General features: G+C 42.2%; 1 protein-coding gene across 1 annotated transcript in view; it reads right to left on the reverse strand.

Annotated features, from left to right (window-relative positions):
• exoc4 (exocyst complex component 4) overlaps positions 1-13,189 on the reverse strand; it is a 208,744-nt gene that overhangs the window by 5,534 nt on the left and 190,021 nt on the right. The window lies entirely within an intron of this gene.

Here is a 13,189-nt window from a genome sequence, read left to right on the forward strand (position 1 = left end):
ACACACACACACACACACACACACACACACACACACACACACACACACACACACACACACACACACACACACGTGAACGTACATTGTACATTTGTATTACTATACTCGTGAGGACATCTAAAGTTTAATAATCTAAATCTGCAAATAAACTAGCAACTAAAGCTGTCAATTAATTAGCAAAACGATATTTGCCTCTGAGACGTAGCGGAGTAAAAGTATAAAGTATCAAGACATGTAAATACTTATGTAAAGTAAAAGTACCTCAGCCGAGTAAATGTACTTGGTTTCTTTCGACCGCTGGGTTTTAAATTTAAACGACTCTTTTTGTGACTGCAGACAAAGGCAGTGATTTAAGAATTGTGTCCATCAAAGCTTTGTTGGAGGGAAGGAGAGAGAGACGCTGCTATAACCCATTTAATAATAATAATAATAATAATAAATTGTATTTGTAACGCACTTTATATTTGAAGCAAATCTCAAAGTGCTACAGGATTAAAAACATAAAAAGAAAGAGAAAACAACAAAATAGTAAAAACAGTGAAATGGATAAACTTCAGATCAAGTCAGCAGGCACAGTAGAAGTTTAAAAAGATAAAACAACTACATCTCTGTCTATGCAAATGCCTTGTTAAAAAGGAAGGTTTTTAGGCCCTTTTTAAAAGTGTCAATCGACTGTGGTGCTCTCAGATGGTCCGGGAGGGCATTCCACAGTCGAGGAGCAGCTGAGCAGAAGGCCCGATCCCCCATGGTGCGGAGATTTGTTGTGCGGGGCTCCAGTACGTTTGAGTTTCTGGAGCGGAGTGAGCGGGTGGACCATTTAGACCGGGAAAGCATCTGACTGTGTCATTCTACATTTCTTTGGCTATTCAAAAATAGCAGATCGACAAGTTCATAGCGCGGCTCCGAGTGCCGCGCTATGAACTTGTAGATCTGCCAAAAAAATAAATAAAGTTGTGGATATTTTTGCAAATCTTTGAATATATATGTATGTTTTAAAGCGAACATTTTTAACTCCGATCTGTGCTTCTGGGGGGTCCCTGGAACAACATATTTTGAGATGGGGGTCCACGGCCAAATACATATCATGTTGGGTGGTCCTTGACATGGAAAAGTTGGAGCACCACCGATATAGCAACATACTGTTAGGATTTAGAAAACAAGATATGTATTTGGCCGCAGACCCCCCCCCGCCCCATCTCAAAATGTTTAGTTCCAGGGACCCACACCCCCCAGAAGCAAAGATTTGAATTACAAATGTTCACTTTACAAATATATATATATTCAAAGATTTGTAAAAAAAAATGCGATTGTTCAAAAAATAGCAGATCTACAAGCTCATAGCGCGGCACTCGGTGCTGCGCTATGAGCTTGTAGATCTGCTATTTTTTTAATAGCCAAAGAAATCTAAAGTGACACAGATGCGTTCCCGGATTGAATGGGATAAGCCTAGAAAAGCCCTCTATTGTGTTGGGGGAAGCCACTTGGTTTTTTTCCTCCAACCCATTAACACCTGGCACCTTCTACAAATGTCTTCTAAATCCTTGAAACACGTATGTTGCTATAATATCAGTGGTTCTCAAAGTTTTTCATGTCAAGGACCCCCAAAATTATATGTAATTGGCCGCCGACCCCCCCCCCCCATCTCAAAATATGTTGTTCCAGGGACCCCCCAATAAGCAAAGATTTTAGTTAAAAATGTACGCTTAAAAAAAAAAAAAAAAAAATATATATATATATATATATATATATATATATATATATATATATATATATATATATTCAAAGATTTGAAGAAATTCTCACGATTTTCTCAAAAATAGCAGATCTACAAGCTCACAGCGTTGCACGAAGTGACGTGCTATGAGCTTGTATATCTGCTATTTTTGAATAGCCAAAGTATACAAATAATGGTTATAAAGGTTTAAAAAATAATAAAAATACCATGACTTACATTATTATAATGTTTTTAATTAATGTCATATGATCATTACAATCTTAGTGTTTGCCAATTATTTGGGGACCCACCTACAATACCCTAAGGTCTAGAATCTCTGCTTTAGTGAGTTAGCCAAGAGAAAGACACGTTTCATTGGACCCTATGGAACGCTGAGAACTTTAATCCATTGCGTTCCGAGAACCACGTGAGGCTTGTTATGTATAGGAGCTAATAGAGGGAGCTAATAGAGGGAGCTAATAGAGGGAGCTAATAGAAGGACAACACTAACAACACGTCTCTGGTCTTCTGCTGCAGCGATGGAAAGCTTTGAAGCTTCAAAACATCCAGCCAGTGAATCTCAAAGGGAAACAGTGGAACGGAGCGAAGCAGCCAAACAAACTGATACTAAAGGACGATACAACGAGGAAACGCGGGAACAGCGTACAGTACGCGCTCCCTTCCGTGTTTGTGCTTGTTACAAAATATATTATGCACTGTATTAGCTACACAAAGTATAGCTGTGAGAAAAAAACACATTATAATCGGTGGTTGAAAAAAGTTAAAGTAGCAAAAACACACTATAAAAATACAAGTACAATTGCAAGTAAACGGCCTGTGTTCAAAATGCTACTTGAGTAAAAGTACAAAAGTATTGGCATCAAAATATACTATCAAAAAAGTAAAAGTACTACAATCTTTGAAGAGCTTCAAGCTACAAGCAACGCATCGCATCGCGGCGCGTTGTGAGCTTGTAGATCGGCTATTTTCAAATAGCCTATGTATAAAATAGGGCTAAAGTGGTTAATGTGTGTTATATAATATAATGATGTATATCTGCAAAGTAACTACTGTAGTATCTAAACTTTTCAAATAATTGTAGCGGAGTAAAAGTACAATATTTGCCTCTGAGATGTAGTGGAGTATAAGTACTGAAAACTGGAAATACTCCAGTAAAGTAAAAGTACCTCAAAATTGTACAGTACTCAAGAATAGTACTTGAGTACATGTACTTTAGTTACTTTACACCACTGATTATAATGCAACAGAACATTACTGTTAAAGTATTCTAACTCGGTGGTGTATGTTCCAACTAAGCCCAATTTCCCAATCCTATCTAAACGGGAACTTTTAGCGGATAGTTTTCTATCCCCCATGGACACTTGAATTCATGGATTTTTTTTTTTTTTGTCACATTCCTAAGCCAATCATTTGATAACCAGCGGACCGGTAGGCAGCGGTTCCGGTAGGAGATACAAAGGAGACTCTTTGTGTCTCCTATACCGGAACCTCTGCTGGTCATCAAATTATTGGCTTAGGAATGCGACAAAAACAAAAAAATGTCCAATGAAGTCTCCATGGGGTGACTATTCAATAGTAAAAAAAATCTTTTTGGGGGTGAACTATCCCTTTAAATCCAAACACTGACGGCAGTGATATATGATTCTTCTATTGGACATTGTAGTAAGAGGGGCTCCGGCACTGATTGATTGGTCACTAAACTTTTGAAGGCTTTGATCCAGAACATCATTCATCTACTGATGGTAAAGACCATGTCAATGGTTTGATGGTGGTGGTTCTGTTCTGTGTTGTTGTTGTTGTTGTTGTTGTTGGTGTTGGTGGTGGCAGTGGCAAAAATTTACTTGAGTAAAAGTGCAAAAAGTATTGGCATCAAAATAAACTAAAGTACTCATCATGCAGAATGTCCCATTTCACAAGTTCAATACGTATTAAAATATGCAGATACAAGCTCACAACGCGTCGGTGATGTGTTGTGATCTTTTAGAGAGAGAGAGAGAGCGAACACATGCTGAGTACAATGCAACACTTGACTTGCCAGGTGCACACACTTGCCAGGTGCACACACGTGCACGCACACACACACACACACACACACACAGTCTAAAAACTCTATTCATCAATCACAGATAGAGCTAATGAAGAAAGCATCACTTCATTTTGTCTGCTGGATCAGTATATGTGCTTGTTTTATTTTCTTGCTACTTTGCACTCTCACTCACTCACTCACACACACACACACACACACACACACACACACACACACACACACACACACACACACACACACACACACACACACACACACACACACACACACACACACACACACACACACACACACACACACACACACACAGAGTGTGGGGTCTAGCCAACACCGACTTGGGACTCTTGAATCGTTGCCCTCCACACTCGCCTATCTAACCAAGGAGCTGCATCCCTAACCATCGTGTGTGTGTGTGTGCGCGTGTGTGCGTGCACGCATGCGTGAGTGTGTTCCTGCTCGTGTGTGCGTGCATGTGAGAGGCATGCACCAACATGCAGCTCTCTATTAAATGTTAATTAGCTGACAGCGCTCCCCTCATATAACAAAGAATATGAAGTGAATTTATGAGGCGTGTCTGAGACAGAGAGGAGATGCACGTGAAGACACTCTGAGAATGAGAGATGGATAGAGGGATGGATGGATGGATGGATGAAAGGACTGAGAGAAAGATGGCTGGACGGACGGAAAGAGTGAGAGGGGGAGAGATGGATGGATAGAAGGAGCGAGATAAGAGAGAGAGGAGGGAGGGAGGGAGGGACGGACGGAGGGAAGGAGGGAGGGAGCCGGAAAGACAAGAATCAGCACTATTCTTTTCCCCTCATTTCCAGGGTGTACAATATTAAGGCCATTACAAGCTGCCTCTGTCAGCGCATTTAGAACAACACATTAGTTAGAAGGAGGAGAGGAGAGGAGAGGAGAGGAGAGGAGAGGAGAGGAGAGGAGAGGAGAGGAGGAAGTCTCTCCGGATGATTCCCTCAATCAGGCGGAAACAGAGGCTTGTTGCTGCGGTAACAAATGCCGCGGCAACTATGGATACACAGAGTTTACTCTCTCACTCTCTTCGCCTCTCCCTTCCTCGTTCTATCACTCCTTCACTCAGTCTTTCTCATTCACTCGCTCTCTCTCTTTCTCTCTTCTGTTGTTCTCTCTGATCTTATTATCCTCCTCTTTCCGTTTCTCTCTCTCTCTCTCTCTCTTCTCGCTCTCTACAGAGCTGTCTGTCTTTCCCTCTGGTGTCTTCAGACACAGACTGCAGGCTTCATCAGCAATCACACACACACACACACACACACGCACGCGCACGCGAGAGAATATCGTTGCGGTCGGTTTAGAAACCTCTTATATCCATATTTAAATGTTTTTTCGTAAATTAATGCCTTACTAGATCATACTACAGCGTCACACAAAAGCATCAACAGCAACAGATCTACGAGCTCGAAAGGGCGTTAAGCTTGTAGATCTGCTACTTGCGATGCTTTTGAATTTGAATCCTGAAAAGTAACAGTTTTGGACATGTGAGGTTTACACCCGACAGAGTCCATATTTGGTAAAAGGGCTTTCAAGAGACATAACAGCAGTCAAAAAAAATCAGTCGGGCACAAAGAGAAATAGAAGAGAGAAGGAGGGAGGGAGGGAGGGAGGGAGGGAGGGAGGGAGGGAGAAAGAGAGGTAAAGTGAGAGAAAAAAACACGGTGACAAAGAGAACAGAAAGTGACAGGCAACAGAAGTGAAACACAAACGCAGTTCTGAACAGATAAGAGGAACAACATCACACAGTCCTTTTCAAGGTGGGGACGACGTTATGCCGCCATTCCAGCCTCGTCGTTGTCTGTATAAAACCTTCTCTGAGGAGAACTTTAGCCAAATAGCAGATCTACAAGCTCACAACGCCTCGCAGCTTGTAGATCGGCTATTTTCGGCAAAGAGGTTTGGTGTAGAGGGAAACAAAAAGAACGGACAAAGTATCGAGTGAAAGGTCAAGTTTACCAAGTATTGGCGGTTTTTAAGTGGTTAAATGTCTGAAAACACACACATTAACATGAATTCAAAACGATGACAGTGTTAAGTCTATGAAGATATCTATATGAGATCTATGAAAAGGTTTAATCCGCAACACAATTCATTACAATATGTAGTGGAGGGGGGTCCCTGCTTCGAGTGGTCAGATGGGTGAGAGTGGTCAGATGGGTGAGAGAGAGAGAGAGAGAGAGAGAGAGAGAGAGAGAGAGAGAGCATGCAGAGTACAATGCAACACTTGACTTGCCAGGTGCTAGGAAAGACATTTGCCAAATAGTAGCTGTTAATAAGAGTTGAATCTCTGGCCACGCACGCACGCAAAAACACATGCACACGCACGCCCGCACACGCACACACACGCACACGCACACACTCTGTCTAAACTCAAACAAATAGTGAACCGAGTTTATATGACTGTGGTCTGCTAAGTCATCAGTCCATGTGGGGTCAGCATTTAGTGTAATAAATGCTTATAGGCTGTAAGTTGTAAATGTATAGAATCCATACGGACAACGGCTGTCCAACACAACACTGTCACGTTAACGCTGACGCCTGTGATTCTGAAACGCCATGCCCCAAAATGTATTTGGCCGCGGACCCTCCTCCCACTGAAGCAAAGATTTGAGTTACAAATGTTCGCTCTAAAAATATATATATATATATTCAAAGATTTGCAAAAAAATTACTTTTCAAAAATAGCAGATCTACAAGCTCGCAGCGCGGCACTCTGTGCCGCGCTACGAGCTTGTAGATCTGCTATTTTTGAATAGCCAAAAGTATAAAATAATGGCTGTAGCTAAAATCTAAAATGACACAGATGCGTTCCCGGTCTTAATGGGTTAAAAAGTATGGAAACAGAGGCGACTGTGTGTGTGTGCTTCCCAAAAAAAAAAAAAAAAAAAAAGCAAAGCTGGCATTAATGATGGCTCTACTTTATGCCACTATTGCAGGACCTCTGTATAAAACTGAGTCTTATGACTCACTCTCTCTCTCAAACACACACACGCACACGCACACGCCCGCGCACACACACAAGCACGCACAAGCACTGAATAACTAAAGTGCACGTAAGCACTGAAGACAAATCATTCTTTACAAAGGTTGTTGTACTCCTAAGAAGCATATAGAAACGCGGGCTCGCACACGCGCAACACACACACACACACACACAGAAGATAAACCTTTAAAGGTTGTTGTATATATGTAAACACACACACCAGTGTCTGTGGTGTGTGTGGGACTGTGGGTGTGTGTGTGTGTCGTCTCAACCTCTCTATACTTGTGTTCTGCAGTGGAAAAAAGTGCTTGTTCCAACAGAATGGTAATGCTGGGCTTTAGTCAACCTGTGTGCGTGGAATCGTTAAGCATCTGCAGTATCACACACACACACACACACACACACACACACACACACACACACACACACACACACACACACACACACACACACACACACACACACACACACACAGTTGAGATAAGGGCTTCCATGAGCACTGTGTTCAACATTCCTTACGGGCAGCGTTGCCATGTCTGCTTATAATAAGCGGCTGTGGGTTCCTTTTCTGTAAAGTCGCTTGTAAATATTGGTAGTTTACAGGTTGCGTTCTTTTTTTTTTAGGACTTGTTTCTAAAGTGTAGTTGCTTATTTTGGGCTTGTTTCCTAATGTTTTAAATATTATTTAAACCAGTGGTTCTCAAACATGTTCATGTCATGGAACCCCAAATTAATATATATCTGTCCCTAATCGGCAGGGATCCACGTACCAGATTTGTGTTGTTAGAATGTTTCACAAATATTCCACATTTTAATTCAAGATTCTTTTTGAAAATAGCCGATCTACAAGCGCAAAACGCGTCGCGATGCGCTTGTAGATCGGCTATTTTCAAATAGCCGATGTACTGTATCAAGTACAGTACATAGGTTTAAAGTGTTTAAATGTGGCCTATTATAGTCGCTTCTTTTGGGCTTCTTTTCCTTGACCTGGTTGCTTATTTCTCTCACAGAATCTGGCATTATTCCTTACAGGGCTTCGGGGCTTCAAGTCATCCATCCTTAGCAAGCCTTCCTGTATGTGTATGTGCATCAGCACCACGCTTAAATCACTGTACACTATTCAACTATTATATCGTTGCTGTCGGGGCAGAAAACTCCTATCTGCATATTTTAACTTGTGTTTTTTCGTAAATTAACGCCCTACTTGATCATACTACAGCGTCACACAAAAGCATCAAAAGCAGCAGATCTACAAGCTCATAGCGCGGGACTGAGTGCCGCGCTATGAGCTTGTAGATCTGCTATTTTTGAATAGCCAAAGACATCTAAAATGACACAGATGCGTTCCCGGATTGAATGGCTTAAGCATCAGTTAAGCATTAGTAAATATAAATAAAAACACTCACTAACCATGTGTAAATATGTTAATACACATAAAGGATGCTCTTGACTTGTTGCCAAGGCAACCTTGTCTAACATAAAAAATACAAAATAAACTACCAGGAACATTTAGGACTGTTATGTCTGTGCCTTATTAAATCTCATTTGTCCATCCAAAGAAAGGAAGGAGGGAGGGAGAGCGAGAGGGATGATGGGAAAGGAAGGCATTGGAGAGAGAGAGAGAGAGAGAGAGAGAGAGAGAGAGAGAGAGACATACAGACAGAGAGAGAGGCATCCACACTGCACTCAATCTGTACTAACACAGATGCACATGCGTGCGCACACACACACACACACACACACACAGCGACGTTGATAAGACATTGCAGTGACACACTGGATGAGACATGGCCCTTATACTGTCTCTGAGCAGATGGTGTGTGTGGCGAGGTCTTGTGGGGTAGTCTTACTTCTCACACAGGGTTTTGAGACACACACACACACACACACACACACACACACACACACACACACACACACACACACACACACACACACACACACACACACACACACACACACACACACACACACACACACACACACACACACACACACACCTGTATATAAACCACTGTACATAATTAACATTGTTCCGATGGTGTTCAGCGGTTTCTATAGAAATGGACAGCTCGCACATTCAACCACTAGGTGCCACTGTTTCCATATGCTTGGTTTTACGGAATGTGTGTGTGTGTGTGTGTGTGTGTGTGTGTGTGTGTGTGTGTGTGTGTGTGTGTGTGTGTGTGTGTGTGTGTGTGTGTGTGTGTGTGTGTGTGTGTGTGTGTGTGTGTGTGTGAGAACTGCAGTGCTGGACAACAGGGCTTCTCTCCTCAGTTTTAAGTGGGATCGATGGTTATTACTGTGCCCTTGTCTGGGTTTCTGGCTTTCTCTCAAACACACTCGCGTGCACATCAAAAACACACACATGCTCACAAAAACACGCACACATTTGTATTAGTATACTTGTGAGGACATGTTTAAGGACGGTAATTTTTATAAATGCAATTTCTACCACTTTTTAGCCATTTTATTAATCCTAATTTTTTAAAGTCTGAGTTCAATTGTGGGCCATGTCATGTGCAACCAAAATAGCCGATCTACAAATTGACAACGTGTCGCAGATCGGCTATTTGCGGGTGTGCGACAACATGGCACAACTAAGTATAAATCAAGCATAAATCTACAAAATAAGTATAACCACCAAATACATGTATTTCTTGTGAGGAGCAGGAAATGGTCCTAAAGACGTAATTGTACTATACTTGTGGGGACATTTGGTCGCCAAAAGTACAGTAATCAAGTACAGTAATACAAGTACAGTAATAATAATAATAATAATAATACCTGGGATTTATATAGCGCTTTTCTGAATACTCAAAGACGCTTTACATGTTGAACTAAGTAGAGCAAAATAAAAACAAAACAAAAACAAAACAACTTTAATAAGAGAATCTAGAGAATAAAAAGTTAAAAAGTTAAAAGGCTGCAGAGGGCCAGGGAATAAAACAAAAGTTGAATGGCAGTTGAAAAGGTGGTAGGAGATCAGGCTAGGTGGGAAAAGCAGTTCTGAAGAGGTGGGTTTTGAGGGAGGTTTTGAACACGGCAAGGGTGGGGGCGGTTTTGATGTGAGGTGGGAGTGGGTTCCAGAGGGTGGGTGCTGCAACGGAAAATGCCCTATCACCCCAGGTGTGCTTGGTTTTTTTGGTGGGGAATTTGAGGAGGTTGGCATCGCTGGATCTGAGGGAACGGGTGGGGACGTGGTTGTGAAGGAGGTCGGAGATGTATTGGGGTGCCTGGTGGTTGAGGGCTTTGTAGGTGATGATGAGGATTTTGAAGTTTATCCTGTGTTTGACCGGGAGCCAGTGGAGGTCACGGAGGACTGGTGTGATGTGGTCTTAATAGAAGTGCAGTAGCCTAATACAAGTACACAGCAGCAGAGCAGCAGTAAATAGACCCTCCAGAAAAATGCGATTATGCGATCGCAGAATTTACCGCATAATAAGCAAAATGGCGCATAATTATGCGGGGGTAACGTTTTTTCAAAAAGGCCGCTTCGCATCGCATATTTCGCAACTTTTCACATATTTCACAACTTTTCGCATATCGCATATCGCATATTTCGCATATTGCCGCATATTTCACAACTTCCCACAATTTCACAGCATAAAATAAAAAAAAAACCTGCATATTTCATCGCAAAATCAAGGAGTTTAGCCCGCATAATCAAGAGTTTTAGCCCGCATAATCAAGGATTTTTGCCCGCGTTTTTCTGGAGGGTCTAAGTAAACTCATCTTCCATGCATTTCCTTGTCTTTGTTGTGTTTCACTAGAGGCTGTCGTGCACTAGACATTCAATCCGGGAACAAATCCGTGTCATTTTTAAGATTTATTTGGCTATAAAAAAATTGCAGATATACAAGCTCGTAGCGATGCACCGAGTGCCGCGCTATGAGTTGTAGATGTTGTTCCAGGGACCCCCAAGAAGCAAAGATTTGAGTTAAAAATGTTGTTTAAAAAAATATATGTATTCATAGATTTGCACAAATGTTCAAGGTTTTTCAAAAATAGCAGATCCGCAAGCTCATAGCGCGGCACTCGGTGCCACGCTATGAGCTTGTAGATCTGCTATTTTTGAATAGCCCAAAGTATAAAATCTGTTAAAACCCACACAAAACACACAATTGGACCCGGAAGTTGTTCTGACGGGGGGGCATACGTCACACGCTTAATAACAGAATGAAGCCATCTATGAAATCTATGAAAAAGTTTAATCTGCAACACAATGTTATACAACATGTAGTGGGGGGGGTCCCTGCTTCATCTCTCTCTCTCTCTCAGCTAAGGGGTTCTTGGGCTGAACAATGTTGAAGACCCCTGATTTAAGTTGTTAACCATCATACATACAGTACAACACCGGTGTTCTTTTTTTGCAAATTCAAGTGTGGTAAACTAGTGGCTGGGTGCCACCCATGAATATGCACATCATAGTTATGAATATGCATGTTAAAATCATGAATATGGACAGTGCAACATGCTGATTGGGCCACCGGAGCGCCTGTGTGTGTGTGTGTGTGTGTGTGTGTGTGTGTGTGTGTGTGTGTGTGTGTGTGTGTGTGTGTGTGTGTGTGTGTGTGTGTGTGTGTGTGTGTGTGTGTGTAATCCGAGGTCAGTCAATGTGAAACATCGTGAATGTTTGAATGATGCAACACCTACACTCTGCACCTGCCTCATAATCAGAGAGAGAGAGAGAGAGAGAGAGAGAGAGAGAGAAAGAGAGAGAGCGAGAGAGAGCGAGAGCGCGCGCGAGAGAGAGAGACCTACAAAGTCCTACAAACCAGGACTACAAATCATTGTGTGTATACCTGCACTATTTACACCAAATGACCTCGGTACATAGACATACTGTACATAGAGCAACTACCTTCAGGTACGTTTGAATAAATTGCTGTATCTGTCGCGAAGGTTTTATACCAAGTGAATATACCTGCAGTACCACCACGGCCCAAGAAACCATCACACCAGAATGAAATGTTTGGAGCGGGGGGGGGGGGGGGGGGGGGGGGAGTCTGGTGCAAAGCTCAGGTCCTGGACCTGGTGAGACGAAGGAGGGGCCCGGACAGGAGGCCACCCACAGAGCCTAGTCCCTCCACGTACGTGCCAGAGCCTCCGCTCTCCCCCGGGCCCGGCAGAGTAGTTCCGGAGAAGCGGATTGAGTGGCCTTGTCTTTCCCTAATAGGACTGACCGTGGGTAGCCAGTGGTGGAATATAACTAAGTACATTTACTTTGAGGTATTTGTACTTTACTTGAGTATGTCCAATTTCCAATACTTTTACTTCTACTCCATTACATCTCAGAGGCAAATATATGATATTATGAAACACACATTAACCACTTTAGCCCTAGTTTATACCGAGGCTATTTGAAAATAGCTGATCTACAAGCTCACAAAGCGTCGCATCGCGACGCGTTGTGAGCTTGTAGATCTGCTATTTTCAAACATTTTAGTACTTTTACTTTTGATACTTTAAGTACATTTTTGAACACTTTTGTACTTTTAATCAAGTACATTTTGAATTCTGGACTTTTACTTGTAGCAGAGTATTTCTGCATTGCAGTATTGATACTTTCACTTAAGTAAAGAATTTGAGTACTTTTTCCACCACCGTGGGTAGCTACGGGGACGTAAGTCGGGGGCTTGATCAACCCCGGCTGGGTCACCTGGGCTGTTGTTGCGAGACCCGAAACACCCGTTGACCCCAGGCTACAACACTGATGATAAGTCCCAGGTGCATCCATGCTATGTTTTTTTGTTATAATGCATAACATTGAAATACTGCTGTCAACTGTTTCAAAAGTTTATACCAAGCTAACCTCTCCTATGTGGATGGATAACTATTTCTGACAGAACAAGAAGAATTTGTATAGTTTCGTAAGATAGTCTGCCTCTAAGTTGCAATGTTACACAGCTCTGTTTACACTTTTATGTATTCCCATTTAATTGCACAGACATTGTTTTGTTTGTTCCACTTTTGCTTTGGCAATGTAAACGTATGTTTTCTCATGCCAATAAAGCTCCTTTGAATTGAATTGAAATGAAGTTAGAGAGACAGAGAGAGAGAGAGAGAGAGAGAGAGAGAGAGACACACACACAGACAGACAGACAGACAGACAGACAGACAGACAGACACACACTCTCCATCTCTCAAACCTTTGCAGTATCTTTTAACTCCACTTTACACCCTTTCTTTCCTTTCCTTTGATCTCAAAACCTTATTGGCAGCATGGCTCTCTCTCTCTCTCTCTCTCTCTCTCTCTCTTTCTCTCTCTCTCACATTCCCTTTCACTTGTCAAGGAAATAACTGATAATGATTCCACCAATCACCGCTCTCTCTTTCTTTCTTTATTTCTTTCACTGTCATCCTGAAATGACCCTGAGAGCGCGCACGCACG

This window comes from Gymnoscopelus braueri (assembly GCF_963280865.1).
Source record: "Gymnoscopelus braueri genome assembly, chromosome: 23".
In the NCBI taxonomy this organism is placed as follows: domain Eukaryota; kingdom Metazoa; phylum Chordata; class Actinopteri; order Myctophiformes; family Myctophidae; genus Gymnoscopelus; species Gymnoscopelus braueri.